This window comes from Spermophilus citellus (genome assembly GCF_964194105.1).
Source record: "Spermophilus citellus genome assembly, chromosome: 1".
Taxonomy (NCBI): Eukaryota; Metazoa; Chordata; class Mammalia; order Rodentia; family Sciuridae; genus Spermophilus; species Spermophilus citellus.
Genome location: NC_138182.1, coordinates 121,664,192 through 121,670,820, shown reverse-complemented (window position 1 = coordinate 121,670,820; position 6,629 = coordinate 121,664,192).

Here is a 6,629-nt window from a genome sequence, read left to right as displayed (position 1 = left end):
CTGTCCCAGGAACATCGCTCCTCTGTATTCTCCCCTCAAAGAGTGGCCAGCGATGAGCAGTGTGCCCACACTCCCCAGGGAGGTGTTCAAGGACACCCTTCAGCACATGCCCAGCAGCTCCTGGTTGGGTGACAGGGCTCTTAGAACATGTGACCAGGTCCCAGCCCTGGCAAAGCCACCAAGAATTTTTCCACTCTGTGATGGAGGAAAAGCTCTTCTAGGTGGGGCTTGTAAGTAGGAGGCAATTTGGAAAAACAAGATCCAGCCATGGAATACAGAGGCTGTTTGCCTGTGGAGGGGCGGGCCACCTAGTAAATGCTGCACTGCCCATGTCTGTCTGGACCCCAGGAAACAAACTTCCCAGGCACCTCGGCGACCGTCCCTGACAGTGCAGCTCACTTACTGGGGACTGTTTGAGGTCTGCTTGTGGAGAGCCCGTGGCCACCTTCCTCTGTGCTGCAGCCTGGCTCTGCCCACATGCCAGCACACAGGCTGGGAGACATGGCCCTCTGAGTCCTTTGTCCCTGAGCTGAGGTCCCCTGCGTATACTCCTTCCAATATGTTTTGATCAGGGTCACCCTGGTCCTACCTGACAGCCATCTCGGGGGAAGGCATGGGATTCAGGTGGGCACAGGGCAGGCCCCTCTGCAGGGTGTGGCCCAGGGCAGGGGTCCTTTAGTTAGGGCCTCCTGGGCTGCCACCCACTACACATGAGGCGTGGGCAGCTTCTGACCTCTCTCCATGTGCCTCACTGTCCACACCCAGGGAGGAGTCAATCCAGGTGAAGGGCCTAGGACAGCGTCCGGCAGGTGGCAGCTCTGAGTTTTGACTCAGCCCTCTGGAGAGCTCGGCCATCAAGACCAAGGAGGGGCCGGTGGGGTCATGCTGGGCTTCTCAGGGATGACCGCAGTCTCTTCCAGGAGGTTCCAGGCCTAGCCTCTGCTCACCGCTGTGCTCTCTCTCTGGGCAGGCCCTGGCTCCCACTTCCTGTTTCACCTCTTCCTCCTCCTGGGACAGTTGCCCTCCCTCGCCTCCCTCTCCCCGTCTGTTCCAGTTAATCTTTTGTTTTCTGGGTGCACAGGTTCTTAGGGTCCCCTGCACCCACTCATCTCCAGAAATATTCCTTTAAAAGTAATAAATGTCCCCTCAGGAGCGCGGCAGGTCATCTCTATTCTTGTCCCCTCAGGACCCCAACAGTCATCTCCATCTTTGTCAGGAGCTCTACCCCCCTCATATTCCTAGAGCCTGGCCAGGCGGGAGTGCCAGGCCTGGAGCGCACGGAGCAAGGAAAGCTTCTGCAGGGGAGGGACAGGGCGAGGGAGGTGACCCTGCCACGGATGTGACATCACTGCTCACAGTGGGTAAGCCCCTGTCCATTCATTGCCTGTGAGGGGCTCCTAAAAGCCATTCTACAGGCAGCCCTGCGGCCCCGTGGGCCTCACCTTCCTGGTCCCTCCAACCACCCTCGACTGGTCTGTGGAGGGCCTCGTCCTGCGCCCGCCTCTCCACCTGCCTGGGGAGCACCCCTTCTCTAGATAGGGTGAGTCTGGTGGGACGTGACCTCCCCCAGGCCGCAGCTGGGCCCCAGGGAGCACCCCTTCACAGGCCCATGTCCTCGGCCATGCCCTTTTGCTGACCACCTCCAGGCTCCAGTGGGCCCAGAGCTTGCTCTGCTCCTCAGGGAGGCCCAGCCTCCCCCGCCTTCTCTGCTGCTCAGGAGGCATGTGCAGAGAACATGGCCTGCTGAGTAGTCCTGGCCACCTAAGACCTGTGGTCCCTCTGCTGTCACAGCTGGGGCTTCCTCAACCTGAGGTTCTTGGATCAGCACGGGTCCACTCTGGACCTCCCCAATTTCTCTGCCCTGGGGCAAGATCGTGGTCTCACTGGAGTGGCAAGTCCAGACGTGGCCTCTCGCTCAGGGAGGTGGTGGAGTGGGCCTTCCTAAAGCTGGCTTTGGTCCTAGTCACGTCACCCTAGACTGGCGTGGGCTAGCGCAGTGCCTGTGTTTTCCGGCCTGTCTCCCTGGAGCTGTTATAGTTTGGGGTCAAAGGCTCAGCAGAAAGCGCAGGACAACTTTACCAGTGTCAACTGGGCAACATCTTCCCTGGGGGCTTGTCGGGGGTCGGGAAGCTGGGCCAAGGCACAGAGATGGAGGGACTTCGGGGAAAACTTGTCCTGTGAGACCCGTTTGTTCCCTCTGGATATGCTCCCAATTATAAGCACTAGCCATGTAAATAAATCAGTTAATGGAATCATGAGCTGAATACTCCAGTTGTTAACGAGAGGCCCAAAGAGGCCCCCTCCTTCCCTCTTGTCCCCAGCCCCTCTGTCCCCAGCGTTAGGCCCCTGCGCTCCGTCCAGACGGCTCCTGCCCTCGCTGGCAAGCTCAACCAGCTTCTCCCTGCCCACCTGCTGGTCTGTTCCCGTGGCACCCTGACATCTGAAGCGCCACTGCCCTCTGCCTCAGGGAAGTCAGTGAGAGGTGCCCATGGCAAAGGGAGGGCCAGTCTGCCTTGGCCTCTGCCGCAGGCCCAGGGCAGAGCACCACTGGCACCTCGCAAGTGCCCTGCAGGCATATGTGGAGTGGACACACCATTGAACACAAAAGAAATCCAAACCACCTTAAAACCAAAGTAAGCTCAACCATAGCACCAGCAAGCTCACAGAGACCGCGAGAAATTCTCAAATGACGCCATCGCGGGTGTGAGACTGCATGCTCCTCTCACAGACTGTTACCACGGAAAACGTCATGCAATCTCCAGCATTCAGATGGGCTCTCTCAGCGCTATTCTTTAGAAACTGCATGTGAAACCTACACTCATTCAAAAAGAGTGTAATTTAAATAAAGCAGTCAGTGGGAACCTGATGGATCAGCTAAAGGTAACCACTATGCTGAGGACCACTAATGGGCAAAGCAGTCCAGTGTCACCAGGTGGCTGCCGGTAGATGCTGCAAGGACACAAATGAACCAACATAAGCAAAAGGAGCTGTGTGGCAGAAACAGACAGCAAGGTCAAGAGCATGTCCTTGTTGCTGCTGGTCGCCTTCAGCAACCTGTGAGAAGAAGGGAGCTCCCCAGTTCCCGAGCAGACACTGAAGGCACAGCATCCAGGTTCTTCAGACTTTGGGCCCCGAAGAGCAGAAGAAACCATAGAAACTGTTGTGACAACCCAGGGACCTCCGCCCTCACAGCTCTGCGGCAGAACTGCTGCCCTCTCACCCTGGGAACGTCCTCCAGGGACAGCAGAGGAGAGCCACTCCTGCCGCAGTGGGAATCGAATCTCACCTGCTTATCACGTCATGCACCGAAGGACACGGGCTCGACAAGCTGTCCAGCTAATACGCAGCTCCGGGAAAAGTGAGCATGTGACTTGAGAAGAACGAGACTGAGGCCATAGAGATGCGCAATGGATCTGAAAACCGAGTCCTGAACAGGGTCCCTGGGTGGCTTCTGGCTCATGCTACGATTGGATCGTCAGGCAAAAGCCCTGATATGTTCCGGAAACTCAGTCTGATCAGAACAAAACGAAAAGCAACCCACAAGCCTTCCCAGAGTCTGTGCGAGGGCCTCCTCAGGCGGGCCGAGGACTGGGAGCTGCATGTCTGTGGGGACAACAGGTGTCCTGTGTCTCACTTGGACCTGGCCCAAGGGGAAGATGGAGGAGACAGGGAGAGGGTGGAACCTGGCAGAGCCTGAAGCTAGAGGCCACAGAGAACAATGCAACAGGTCGATTCCTCCCCAAAAGTGGAACCCTCTAAACAAGGGCCACCTGCAGAGTCTTGGCTAAGTGGCCTTCGGCTGGCTGTCCAGGGAGCCTCTGGAACGTCACAGGTGAGGAGCTTCAGTGTCCCACTCTTTCCTTCTCCGACACTCCTCTGTGGCGCAGGGAGCAGACAAGACACCTCCCGTGTCAGGGCCGCAGAGGGGAAGCCATTCAGCCCTAGGGTGGCCTCGCGGAGTCGGAGGTGGTGGCTAGATGGGGTCTCTGGATTCCCCTCCACGCAGTAGACGAGCGTGTTCATGGGGAACATTCGCTGTACTGGGGGCTGAAGGGCAAGGGGGACTTCCGGCACCCTCCGTGCCTGGTTCTCCTCCTCTTCCAGGCACGAGTGGACTGTTCTTCACTGTTCTGCTTCAGTCAGGTGAGGCCACATGCTCAGTTCTGGACAACGGGCTGAGGGCAAGTGTATCACCTGCCAGTCAAGTGTCCCCTTCCCTAGCTGTGCTCTTGGGGAAATGGTCTTGGGTTAAGACTGTAGCAAGCAGAAGGCTCCTGAGCTGCGCGAGGAAACCGACCTGGAGAGCTGGCCCGTGTGACCTGGAGAGCTGCCCTGCGTGACAAGTGGGGACTCTGATGTTGGGTGCCAGGTGTTGAGATTTGGGTGCTTCTTTGATCTTTCACAGCAGGCTAACCCTCAAGCGTCATGGCTAACGCAGTCCCCGAGCCCAAGCAGTAGCCCAGGATTGGACCAACACGCTGTGAGCTGGCAGGACAGCCGAGGGTGCCACGATGCTCAGTCCTCAAGCCAGGAGAGGCCCACAGACTCCTCCTGCTCTCCTAGACAACCACCTTGACACAGGAAAGCCACCTCCCAGAGCAACAGTGGGCTTCCCTGACCACAATCTATCACCCCCATCCACTGCTCTCCTTTATAAAACATCCAGTGGCACACAGACCATGCCTTCCTCTGGCTCTGGCCCAGACACTGCCACTTGGGAATCTGAGAGGTTCCCAAGACTGTGGGCTGGATCAGCTGCACCCTGACTGGCCTCCACCCATCCTGACTCCTGCACAAGAGCTGTGCGAGTGGGCTGCTGTGCCTGGTTCCTAACACGAGGTCTTAATGGGGTCATGAGAAGGAAATGAGTTTACACCTAAGAAAACGTGTGCCATGCCGTGGGCACCTCGCTCGTCTACTGCTGTCAAAGAGGCCAGCTCACAAGAGTCTACGTCTTTCTTTAAAAGGCTCGGGAGTGAGGAAGACTCTCATGAGTGCAGTGTTTCAGGGAGGATGGCCAAGGGATGGCTGGAGCCTGGAGTCTGCAGGACTGGTGATTACTGCCATGTGGCCTTGGAGCCCTGCCTGGCCCTGGTGACAAGATCATAAAAGCTGACCTCCTGGCTCCTGCTTGGATGAGCTGATGGTCACAGTGCACATAACGGTGCCAATGAAAGCTTGGCGGGGCCAGCTCTCCAGCCTGCCTTCCTTGCCTGTGGGGCATCCTCAGGGCAGCCTGGTCCCCTGCCAGGGCTCATCCACACGTCTTTCAGACCACATCTCAAGCACCAGCCTCAGAGTGCGTCAGGCCTGGTGTTGGCCAGGCCCTGGGCAGCTCCAACGCAAAGAAGGCCTTCTGCGGAGTTCCAGCGAGACCCGGAGCTGCGCGGGCAAATTATCTCAAAGATTGCTCATGGCATTTGAGAGCTTGCAAGGTTGAGTGATGAACAGGCACGACTAAGGAAAGTCCAACTGTAGTCCTGGTAAGGGACAGTGGGAGAACCAAAGCAAACAAGAAAACCAGTAGGCAGTCTCGGCTTCAGGGGGGACGCTGAGTGCGTCTCCTAATTAACCCTCCTTACCAGTCACCACCACCAGCTTTCAGAAAACACTCCTAAAATGACCCTGACGTCTAGCGTGCATGAGGATGGCCTGGAGCACCTGCTGGCCCGTCTCTGGGCCTGGCAGGTCTGGGAGGAGCACAAGTACTGTGGTGACACTGCTGCTGGCTGCAGATTGTCCCGGCTGTCAGCATTTCCTCAGCCCAGTGCCCTGACCGAGGACGCGCGGGAGCCTCTGCCCTGCCTCATGGGCAAGGAGCGGAATGAGAAATCCACCCTATGGTCCCAAACATGAGGCTCCAGGCTGAGGGGCGGGCACAGGGGTGGGCTGGTATGGGGAGCATGCCCGGGACAGTGGCCTCCAGGAGCAGTGCAGATGAGGACAAGAACTCAGCTCCCCATGTGGCTGACTCTGCCCTCCCTGATGAGCTCCCACCCCACCCGAGGACGGAGGTGCCCCAACATAGCCCAGGGCCCAGATGCTACACTCTGTTGTCTTTTAAGCTTCCTCTGTGCTGCCCTGGGCTCCGCAGAAGCCAGTGTGTTTCCACCCACAGGGCAGAGAAGCCTAACTGGCTTGAATCGGTGATGACCGCTCATTTCTTGTTTAGGGATGGGGACAGCAAGGGCATTTAAGGGGCAAAATAGCCTAGCCTGCCTCCATCATTCTACTTATCTCTGACCACATGACGGCTCAGGTTCTGCACCACTAACCTAACACCCAAAGCATGAGGGCCCACAGACCTGGCTGGTGACCAGCTTGCAGGAGGCAGAGGCTGGCTTTCTTGTCCCTTCCCTTTCTGGGGCTGTCTTGACCAGCCTTGACACTGCCAACTTGAGTATGTATGCCCAGGAAAAATGGGCACCTTTTCTGCTTTTGATTTGGCTCAGCTAAGAGCCCAGGACGCCTTGACTTCAGTCTTCCATCCCATCCCAACAGATGTGGCAGGTCGTCTATGGTTACTTCCTTAGTCTGATAACATTCTGCCACATTTTTTTTCCAAAGGGAATAAACAGCCTAGGCGACTCCTAGTGCATATGACACAGTGATTAAACAACAACAAATAG